Here is a 12,120-nt window from a genome sequence, read left to right as displayed (position 1 = left end):
TCTAATTTTATCGTCGTTTTTGTAAATGTCTATGCCCCCAATTCGTATGATGCGTCCTTTTTTGAGAAACTTTTTTCATTACTCCCGGACCTGAACACATACTCTGTCATATTCGGAGGAGATTTAAACTGTTGTTTTGACCCAGTTTTAGATAGATCCTCTTCCAACATTATTATACCGAGTAAATCAGCCTCTACTATCCAGACATTCCTCTCTAACTATGGAGTCCGTGACGTGTGGCGCTCCCTACACCCCAACGATAGAGATTATTCTTTCTTTTCGCATGTCCATCACACTTACACCAGGATTGACAATTTTCTTCTCGATATCCAGCTTCTCCCGCTTGTCCATTCCTGTGCTTATGAAGGTATAATTATCTCTGACCATGCTCCCGTCACTCTGACAGTATCCCTGCCTGGAGTCCCACAGAAAAGCAGGCATTGGCAACTGAATACAACTTCACTGTCGGACGATAAATTTGTAAAATTTATGGAGGAAGAAATTGTCTTTTTTCTTATTACTAACAACTCCCCTGACATGTCTAGCTTAATAGTGTGGGACGTGCTTAAAGCATATCTCAGGGGACAGATCATATCATACACTGCACAATTGAAACGAAGGTCCTGTAGAGAGCGCGATGAGCTGGCTGACCAAATTAAAGACACCGACAAACATTATGCCCAAAGTAAAAATTCAGACCTCTATAAAACATCTGTAGAACTTCAAACCAAATTAGATCTCACAACTCATTCTACTGAAAATCTACTTCTAAAAAATAAGTCCATGTTTTACCTACATGGTGACAAGCCTGAAAAACTACTCGCCAACCAACTCAAAGGTAGCAGAGTTAAACAAAGTATACCTGAGATACGGATGCCCAATGGTCTCACAACTTTGGAGCATTTAAAAATAAATGAAGCTTTCAGAGACTTCTACTCACAGCTCTACACCACAGAGTCTTGTGTTGATCACAACGCTACCATCGACTTCCTAAGAAATCTTTCAATTCCCAAACTCTCTCCAGACTATAGAAAGAGATTGGAAGAGCCCATAACCCAATCAGAAATTGTCTCAGCCATCTCTTCAATGCAGTCTGGAAAATGTCCTGGCCCTGATGGCTTTCCGGTTGACTTTTTCCAGAAATTCTCATCTTTACTTTCTCCGCAGTTATGTGCAGTTTTGTCTGAATCACACTCAAAGGGCTCTCTCCCACCATCATTTAATGAGGCTTGTATAAAGCTCATAGCTAAGACAGGAAAGGACCCGCTGGACTGCGCCTCCTATAGACCCATCTCTCTTTTGAATACAGATAATAAAGTCCTAGCCAAGATCTTAGCTCGCAGATGAGAAAACATACTTCCCACCAGTGATTTAGGCAGAAATGGGAAAACGGGGTGCAAAAAAAAATACAGGGGGTGAAATTTTTTTTCAGTGTCACTCATGGCGGCGTGGCATGGCGGAGCGGAGGTTATGTGCTCCCTAACACACTGGTTTTGAAGAAAACTGAATAAGTCTCTAAATGGTGCATTCTGTTCAATAAGATGCATTGTTACACATTTTAGTTTTCCCAAGCTTGATAATGTTGATTTACTGTACAGCCCCTGCCCTGACACACCTCTTCATCTGACTGTAACTCACTTGGTTCATGTTGTCTAACCCATTTGTTGGCCCACTGCTTCTATCTGCACTTTCTTTAAAAAACAAACACACACATAAATAAACTTATAATATTACATGTGTCATCCAGCAATAATAGATCCCTAGACCTTAATAAGTCAATCATCTCTCAGCATGTGAATGTGGAGCCGACCCGAAAAGGTGGAGCTAAACACTGCAGTCCTCTGATTGGTAGAAAGAATCGTCACTTCCCGTGATACGTCGGTAAACAAAACTCCGCCGTGTTTAAAGCATTGACTGTAACACAGCTTCTATGAAACAAAGCTGGATTGAGTTCTTGTAATAAAGCTGTAGAAACTAGAAACGCAAACGGGATCGGGTTTAAGCTTTTCAGTACCGGTATTAGGCAAACATATTCTTTGCCAGAATTAGAATGTAGCCTAATCAGATATTTAGCGCTCCGTATAGAAACCCGTGTAGTAAGCACGTCTATTAAATGTAGATATTTGCATGGCCTCGGTCAAGCCGTGCAATAATTTCAAGGTCGTGTTTTTTTTAAATAGGCCGTGCAAAAAGCGGTTTCGCGGCAGGCTACCTAAATCTATGGTTCCCACTATTATTTCAGAGGACCAAACTGGTTTTATTAAAAACAGACAATCTTGTTTTAACATGCGGCGTTTGTTTAATATTATCTATACGAGCTCCGGGGAGACCCCTGAGTGTGTGGTCTCCATGGATGCTGAAAAAGCATTCGACCGCGTCGAATGGAAGTTCTTATTTAGTACCTTAGATGAATTCGGCTTTGGTCCAATGTTTACTTCATGGATAAAGTTGCTATACTCTAATCCCTCTGCTTCAACCATTTCATCTACATCGGGGAACTCGCCAGGGCTGCCCTCTAAGCCCAATGCTATTCGATTTAGCTCTTGAAACTCTAGCCATGGCCCTCCACAGTTGTAAGGGCATATCAGGTGTTGAGAGGAAGGGCAGAGAACACAAGGTCTCTTTACGCCGATGACCTCCTGCTGTTCATCTCGGACCCGACGACCTCTCTGCCCAATGTCTTATCACTGCTTGATCAGTTCGGTCAACACTCTGGATATGAACTAAACTTCCATAAAAGTTAAATCTTCCCCATCAACAATGAAGCACGCTCATTAGACTTTAGCAAGCTCCCTTTGAAAGTTGAAAATAGCAAATTCTCTTATCTGGGTATTTCAGTCACTCGTAAATATAAAGACTTATTGAAGGAGAATTATGTCAAACTGCTGGACCAAACTAAACTGAAACTCTCCCAGTGGTCTCCTCTGTCCTTATCTCTCGTGGGTCGTATTAATGTCGTGAAAATGAACATCCAACAAAAAATGTTGTACTTATTTCAGGCTTTACCGATCTTTGTCCCTAGTGCGGTTTTTATCAGGCTTGATTCAATTATTTCATCATATCTATAGCAGGGTAAACATCCTCGCCTCAATAAGACCTTTCTTCAGAAAACCAAAGTCAGTGGTGGTTTGGCGCTCCCAAATCTTCGTTTCTATTATTGGGCTGTTAATCTGCGTTGCTTCTCATTTTGGTCTGTTTTTCTCAACCAGCCTAACTGCCCTAACTGGGTGGGTATGGAGTTAAATTCCAACAAAAAGGTGTCTGTTTCTGCGCTGCTGGGATCGTCTCTTCCTCTCCCTCCGCTCCAATCCATTAATAACCCAGTGGTTAAACACTCTTTAAGAATATGGGCTCAATTCAGGAAATTCTTTGGCCTTAACAGTTTTTCTCTTTTAAGCCCTGTTGACTCAAACCATCTTTTTGAACCATCAATGCATGACCCTGTTTTTCGTGATTGGCACAGGAAGGGTATTATACACTTTAAAGATCTATTCATTGATAAGGCATTAGCATCATTTGAGCAGTTGAGCAAAAAGTTTAATCTACCTAAATCTTCTTTAGGTACCTACAAGCAAGACAATTTCTCATTTCAAAGTTTCCCCGTCTTCCCTCGTCCTCAGAAACATCCTTTGTTGACTCAGTCCTGTCCCTGAAACCCTCTAGGAAAAGACTAATTTCAGTCCTCTATAACATGGTGGCAGACCTAAAGTTGGACACTACAGACAAACTTAAAAGATCATGGGAGGAAGACTTGGGTCTGTCTTTAACGGAAGACACTTGGGGCTCTATACTTAAGCGCAATAACTCATCGTCTCTATGTGCTCGCCACTTCCTCATCCAGTTCAAAGTGGTACACAGAGCTGTTGACTGCGCTAACTTCCTTTATTTTTTATTGACTTATTGAATTTTTATTTCATGTACACCATGTTTGACTTTCAATCAAAAAAAAAGATTTTGACTAAAAAAGATAAGATGAGATTAAAACCATTGATGGGGATTCAAACCTGGTTCTGCACAAAACCTGAAAATTAACATGTTTGAGTTTATTGATAATGCTGTTGAGTCTCTTGGGAAGTGATACAATATTTTCTTGACTAAAGTCAGTGGTGTAAATAAAATCACTGTTTCACAAACATGCATCAAATGTCTATTAAATTATTCTATTGTTTCAACTCTTGTTCTTAATAACAAGCACATTTCTGTAGTTTGACATTTTGGGGATTTAAAGAAGTTTTCTTACTTCTGATCTGAGGGTCCTGGTTCATTACTGAAGTTTAGAGGACGACCTTTAGACATGTCACTCTTCATAGAGAGACAGCTGGACAGAGGAGACTCTGCTCTGTCCTCCTCTTTGTCTCCTCCATCACTCATCTTCTGATCTGAGGGTCCTGGTTCATTACTGAAGTTTGGAGAAAGACCTTTAGACCAGTCACTCTTCATGGAGAGACAGCTGGACAGAGGAGACTCTGCTCTGTGCTCCTCTTTGTCTCCTCCATCGTTCATCTTCTGATCTCCAGTTTGCTCAGGACAATCAATGACGTTCATGGTACATCGACCTGAGGACAAGAAAAGACATACAGGTAAGACACAAACAGGAAGGTTATGTTAAATAGAGATGGTCAAGCCTCCATATTTTAATACCTACTGTGGTCCTTTTATCAATGATTTAATAGTAGAGATAGATTCATAAATCAGGTAGAGAGAGAGAGAGCAGGAAATGACACCAACCACTTGGCTACTAGCGCCCCCTAATGTGAACCTTTATGTGACTCTGCCTCTCTTCCTGTCTGCCTTAGTACCTGATCAAACACATCACTGCACTTTGTTTTGATCTTAACCTGATTTGTCCTTCTGATCTGACTCCCTGCTTGGTATTTGACCCTGGTCTGTTTTTAGGGTTTGATACACATTTAGTTCAAACATTTATCCTTCCTGTGTGTCTGATAATATCGAGGTTTTGAATTTTAAACTTCAAACATTAAAACAGTATGTTAATATTTAACAGCAGTTATGACCTTTGGACCAACAGTTTTATTTCTAGAAGGATATAAAACAAAGTCCTTGATGCCTGTAAGGATCAAATCATGTCATAAAACCACCTTTGGTCAGATAGATGTTTTATTGAGACGTTAGTTACTGATAACATTTTATGAAGATCCATTATTTATTATAACTACTTTGAGGAGGTGGAGAATATCTAACATGAATGTGGAACATAAGCACTGTCGTCCTCTGGACTTTATTTAATCTGAGAGAAAACCAGCAACACAGACTGAGAGCGTCGACCGCAGGAGTCCTGACAAACAAGTCTGATTCAGGACGATTCAGATTTTTAGCTACACAACTTTTACTTGACCTTACTTCTTGACTAAAAGCTGAGAAAAGAGGAAGTACTCCACGTTCACAGAGCTGATCCTGTACTGTCTCTGATCAGTTTAAATTATTACTCAGCATGAACCTGAGGTTAGAACAGTAAAGTCAGGATAATGTTAAATTAAACTCACCCTGTGTCCTTCTGCTCGGTCCACTCAAAATAGAGTCTGAGCTCAGACTGTCAGGAACTCTTTCAGTTTTATTGTTTTATTAGAAACCCATATCAGCTCAGAGTCTCTTCTCCTCCCCTTGTTATTACAAGGAATGACAGTTAATAATTGACCATCATCAGTTCAGGTTTCTTCATGACCTCTCTGCTGACCTCACAGTAAAATGCATTAAGCTAACTAGGTTTGGATAGTAAGTCAGCAAACTTAACAGAGTAAGTTGGGATCACCTACCTTCAGCATGTTGTGGATGTCAGACTGGTGATGAAACAGTTTCCAGATGATCCATGATCAGATCACCCCCCATGGTATCAAGCCACATGTGATCCATGGATCAGAATCATCATGGTGTAAAATAAATACACAGCCGTTAAATCCCTGTGCAGCGTCTAAGAGAAAAGAAGTCAGTGTTAAAGTTGTTCATGTGGCCGCAAACAGGAAGTATTTCAGTCTTTTAAAATACATTTAGGTATGATGTTTTTAAGAAACGGGTCATATGTTATAGTGTAAGTTAAGTTTTTAAAAATGTATTAGATTTTAGAAACATTAAAAGAAGAACAGTAGACAAAAATGATCTCAGTGAACACTACATTTTACCTGGATTACGATAAATGAACGATTACTTTGTTTTAGCATTTTGCCCTCATAGTTCATTGACATGGTCTCTACTTTAATATACTCAATCAGAGCTGGGATATTTCTTCAAATGAAAGTGCAAAACTTTATTATTTTAAAGAAATGCAGATAACACGAAAAATATTTATGAATATTTTTAAACTGAAATCCACTTATTTGAAACAACTTATTGCAAACAAAATCAACTTTAACCATCTGACCGCTCGTTCATGTTGATGAGTTCAAGTACAGCATTAAGCATCGTAATAAAACAACTTCTACAGTGTTTTTAGTCAAGGCACAAAAAGTCTTGTCTCTGGAAAAAAAATACACTCTTTGAATACAAACCGCACCACAACAAACAACGTCACAGCAGCACTTTAAAGTGACAGGCTGCAGTTTACATCTAACAAAAACCATAGATATACATGGGAAAAACCATAGACACTACCCTAACCCTATACATATATTATAGCAAAGTTTTTTTCCCGTCTCGCAGGGAGGATCTTGTGATTGGCTGTAAAGGAGGGAGACATCTGATTGGCTGCAGACGACCCCCTTTTAGAAAAAATGCATTTGTGGATTCGGAGTGGCGCCAGATGAGTCTCAGGACTCCACACACATGCAGGGAGGTTTACAAATTAAAAGCACAGAGACAAATGTGTGTTTGACAATTCATGTATAAATGTAACAACTTCCAAAAATGTATTTTCAATTTGTATATTTGTGAATCATACGTCGTTTTTTTTTGTATTTATACATGGATTTAAGCCCATTTGTGTGTGCATTGAAAATGCATTTGTGTATTGAGTCACATTTATAAACAACTCCCAAATACATTTGTGAGTCATTTCTTGTGCATTCATTTATTTCTGTGTGCATTTATTCATTATGAGACTGTTCTAGCTCCATATGTTTTCAAAACAAATTTTCACAGCAGTCTCTGTAGGTGCATCTTTGATGCATTCTTCCTTTATATGTACCGATCTACAAAAACAGTTTTTACACACACACACACACAAAACAAATACACTTCAAAGAATATCCAAGGTTTTTTTTTCTGTATTCGTGGACATGTGCACACAGTCGCACACACCTCTAACCACACCACTAAATTCTCTTTACACATACATCACTCTGTGACAACCATGTCTACATTCACATCATTTTATTTGAACTTGTTCATTATTATGGGCTATAGGAGCTTCAACACTGCCCTTAGTGGTTACTAGTAAAATTGCATGTGTTAGTGCTGCTGGGCTAAAATTGAAAAAATGGTGCAATATCATATAAAATGGAAAAATCTACAAATTTTAAGTCTGGTCTACAGATTGGTAGACTGAAACATCATTTCTTTGTGACAATAAAGTCAGTGAGACCTCTCGTTCATGTTGATGAGTTCAAGTGCAGCATTAAGCATCGTAATAAAACAACTTCTACAGTGTTTTTAGTCAAGGCACAAAAAGTGACAGAGCTGGGATATCTGTCAGTTTGAGTCTGTTACAAAGATGTTTACAGGTTTATATAGAGATTAATCATTTACATTTATAAAAATTGAGTCGAAATACACAACTTTGTGAAAAATGAATGCCAGAGCATCCAAAATGACAAAAAGATCAGTAAAACATGTTTTGAAGTAATCCCAAGAGGGTTAATGCTAATATTAGCTGTGTCATCATGCTAGCTAGCTCAAATTAAAACCAGTCCTTTAAAGTTTAAACGTTCATAAATATTAATATAATAAAATCTCAGAGTACTCACGCGTTTCTCCTGTCCTTGTCTCGCTGAAAAGTTTAAAAATATTCAGTTCTTGTGTCATTTTTCCTTCTTTTTGCCAACCATCACTTATCGGTTTAAAGTGGATGAAGACAAAAAGCGCTCGCGCTTGCCGCCAAATATCGTGTCCAATTCATGAGTTCATGAGCGTCGGAGAAAATACAATCTCAGCAGCACATTGTCCTCAGTAACCGTTTTCATGTGGTTATGTGTAATGAGTGAACAGGTCAAGAGTGTGCAGAAAGGCAGGTGAGTTAGTGGACCGACAGGAATGCAGTTATTTAACTCAGTCATCTTTACTGAAGATGTCGGTGTTTAGGTTTGAAGTGTGACCGTGATAAGGGCTGTCTTCCAGTCAGCGAGTCTGTTTTTACAGTTTTTCCATTAAAGATACATCCAATAAGTATATGATATCTTCTGTTTCCAGTAGCTGTTGACTACCACACATGCACTGCACACACTTGACTGAAAGAGAGCTGATAGGAGGTCACTGTGTTAAACTCAAACACTGGTCTGGTTGCTGCTAGCTAGGAACAGTCTTAACTCCGGTTTTGGACTTAAACTGAATTTACTTTAGATTAAAACAAACCCCAGCTTACTCACACATCAGTCTCCCTGTATTCTCTCACAGAAAAATGTAAAGTTGTTTTCTTTCTTCCTTCTTGATTTCTGTCGATTCTTCTGGATTCAAAAGGTAACAGCTGCGTCAAAAGGTGCGGCGCATGCGCAGGACACGTCTTGTTTGTGTTGATGAGTTCAAGACCAACAGTCAGCGTCGGAATAAAAACAACTTCTCCAGAGTTTTTATTAATTTCACAACAAAGTGACAAAGATGAGACATCTGTCAGTTTGAGTCGATGACAAAGATGTTTGCAGGTTTATATAGAGATTAATGAAGAAGCAGGAGTCTTACATACATACAGACAGTCCTACATAACAACAGTATCACCATCTTCAATGCTTTCTATAGCCTAGCCTTTAGTCTCATTGTGTTCATGTGTTCAGTGATTAGAGGTTAGTGTTTCTATTACCAGAAAATAATAGAATAGAGTGTCTCTATTGTCAATACATAATTTGGCTTCATCTTAAATTGCACACAGCTAAAAAGAAATCACAGAAGAGGAATATAAAAAAGTAACTCTAATGAAGGTAAAATGGGCTCTGTATAGTAAAGTTATTTACAGGTAGCAGCATAGTAAACTATGGATAGATATTGCTGAAATATAAAATGTAAATATCACACAATATGAACTAAACTGTAGCAGAAATATAAATATTGCTTAGTATGAGGGAAATGGAGGAACTAAAACATGTTGTGGTTCTTCAGGCAGCTGGTCACCAGGTCACAGACTTTGGATTAATGGAATTGTAATTCTTTTTAATCTGTGAATAAATAATAGAAGAAGATGAAGGTGTGTGAAGGAGATCCTACAGAAGTGTAAACTCCTGAAGGAGATTCCTCTCTGAAAATTAAATTAAATAAAGATGAACACTAACCTGTGATCTATGTCACAGCTGTTTGATATCAATATGATAATTACCTTTGCATAAAGTTTCAGATTTTGAGATCATCCCCATCGATTGGATTTGAAAGTATGATGTGTTTGAGACTTAGCTCATTTTAAAGCAGCAGCGCCACCTGCTGGACAAATATTGAAAGCTTTCTCCAAACAGCAGCCAAGCTTAGCTGCATCATGTGCAGCCCGATGACTCTGCTGGAGCCAGATTCACATTCAGCCCTGGCCGGGTCACCTCCAACTTATCCCACCTTTATAACACCATCACCATGACAACCACTAAACCCTCTTTAGTTGTTGTCTTTCTGTCTTCCTTTGTGTAAGTGTGTAATTCCTCTCCTGAACACTATATGGAGCTTTAACTTAATGTGCTGAAAGCCAAGACTACAGGTGATCACAGCCAGGTGTGTGAATGAGAGCAAACAGTGTTGTGACCATGTCGGCCTGTTGGAGTGTAACCTGATCGTAGTAGATGTATTAGCCTTCCTGCACCTCAGTGTTCTGTGCCTTCGACCACATAGTGAGGTGCTGATTTCAGCAGGTGTGAGGCAACAGAAGGAGAATTTTAAAATAAATAAATCTCTCATATTCAGTAGATGTTAAAAATGTGCTAAATCATTTTAGAATTCAAATTCTGTTTGTCATTTGACCCTAGTGGACACTAAAGGAACTGCAGGATTTAGCACTTCAGCATTGGAGGTTGATGCTTGGTGCGTCTCGTGTCTGACAAGATTTTATTTATTTGTAAATTTGTTTCTTGAAGGTGTTCTGCCACTTGTACATTTGTTTTATAAAAATCTAAATCTCTCTCCAGCTTTGTAAGTTTTTATTATTTTTGACTTCCCAGCCACTGTAGTTATAATTCTGTATTATTAACACTAAAAGCACAATATATTTCTTTTTAAAGGATGTTTCATTTGATTCTTTGACGTCTGAAAGGAAAGTGTTTCAGCTGGCACATGGTTCTCTCATTTCAATCAGACTAACAGAAGAATATGCAGCTCCAGCGCTCCTATCTTAGAGAATATATTTGAAGACTTTATGCTTCAAACTCGGCCTGGAAAACAGAGACAAAGTGCAGCTTCAGAGCAGACTGTGTGTTATCGTCTCTACAGAGAGCTCACGTCACAATGCATCCACAGAGAAATATTCTTCAGTCATGATGGATGAAGAAATCACATTGTCTCCTCGTCTTCTTCTTTAAAACAGTGAATCAGGTTGATTCAGGTCAGGGTTCAGGTGCAGGTACATGTGCTTACAGGGAGAGTCTCAAACAGGCCTACTTCAAAAACACACATATATGAAACATACAAAGTGTGCACGGTACATGTGCAGATTCCAGTTGTCAAATTTGATAAATGTCCATATTACTTTTGGACACTTTAGGTAAGTCAGAGAAACGTTGACAGTGGGTTACAGGGAGATAAATTCAGAGGAGTCCTGGGAATATTTTCACACAGAGTCACGGCTCAGAGACTCTTCTGACTCCAGAGAGGCCTGCCGGAGAGAAGATCATCTGTGTTTAGAGCGCTGTCGTCTGAGGACTTTCCAGCCTCTTCTTTGCTGCTAATTAGTTGAGCATCTTTAACAACCCCCGAGGACGTGGTCAGGTCATCGCTCCTGATGCTCTGTGCGCAGACTTCCTGCTCCTCTGAACTCTCAGGAGTTTGTAGTTTGAGTGGAAGAGTTCTCCGGACGCTTTGGTGGATAGCATCCATGTGGTGCAAAGCTTGACGGGTGGTTGGATGAATAATTCCTCAAAGTGCTTCAGCAGGGATTACCTCCTCCTCTGAGGGATCTTCTGGGGTCAAAGCTGGGCTCATTGAACAGCTAATTAGACGCTTTCTATCCAGCATGTGGTTCTAGAGAAGCCTCTGCTTCATGGTCCAGTTAATGCTGAGTGTGCACATGCTGCTCAGAGGGAACGCTGCTGATGGAGATCCATGGTTTCACATCCTTCTGCCTTCAGACACATTTCAAGTTTTCTTTGATATTTGTCTTCTTATAAAATATATTCAGCCACTCGAGTGGTGTCAGCGTGTCTCACTGCAGCTCCTCAGAGCCAATCCTCACGAGGCTGAAGAGGAGCGTCAGTCGTCATTACAGCCGACCAATCACACACAGACGACCTCCTGTTCCTGTTAGACTGAAGACCAATGGTGCAGTGAACTCTGTGTTCATTACTCAGCACATACAAACCAGCTGGTGTGTGTGTGTGTGTGTGTGACGCAGAGACGACTCTACAGGTCCCCTCATAACAGACCCTCTGATTATATTGATGAAATCCAGTTACTGTGACACAGACAGATGGGCTGGCTGTCAGTCCTTTGTTAGCGGAGCCTGAGGTGGTGACCGGAGCGAGCCAGGCTGTGGAGACAAACATGGAGGAGGTTTATGTTCAGACTGATGAAGAGCTGACAGACGTCTGAACATGTGCAGATTCAGATCACTTTCAATACATCTGATCATTATCAGGATCTGCTGTTGATCTGAACTCACAGAAACCTGCTCCATCATATTCCAGCTGCTGTGATTTATAAATCTGAGAGACGTGAGACGGCTGTGACTTATTGTGGCTTCAGCACTATTTACTGCCAACATGGCGGCAGATATGTTTCCACCTCATTCACAGCAGCAGAAGAAGAGAGCAACAACAAATACTAAACATGTCC

General features: G+C 39.7%; 1 protein-coding gene and 1 long non-coding RNA gene across 2 annotated transcripts in view; both read right to left on the bottom strand.

The window, feature by feature from the left end:
- LOC306825397 (uncharacterized protein) overlaps positions 1 to 12,120 on the bottom strand; it is a 141,368-nt gene that overhangs the window by 82,034 nt on the left and 47,214 nt on the right. The window lies entirely within an intron of this gene.
- On the bottom strand, positions 4,284 to 6,167 carry LOC306825403. The gene is made up of 3 exons (XR_013779253.1): positions 5,775 to 6,167; positions 5,505 to 5,621; positions 4,284 to 4,556 (listed from the first exon to the last, which is right to left on the bottom strand). It is a non-coding gene; the product is annotated as an uncharacterized lncRNA (long non-coding RNA).

This window comes from Symphodus melops, assembly GCF_947650265.1.
Source record: "Symphodus melops genome assembly, chromosome: 6".
Taxonomy (NCBI): Eukaryota; Metazoa; Chordata; class Actinopteri; order Labriformes; family Labridae; genus Symphodus; species Symphodus melops.
The sequence above is the reverse complement of the archived record's forward strand: the minus strand, read 5'-3'. Positions and strand labels throughout refer to the sequence as shown.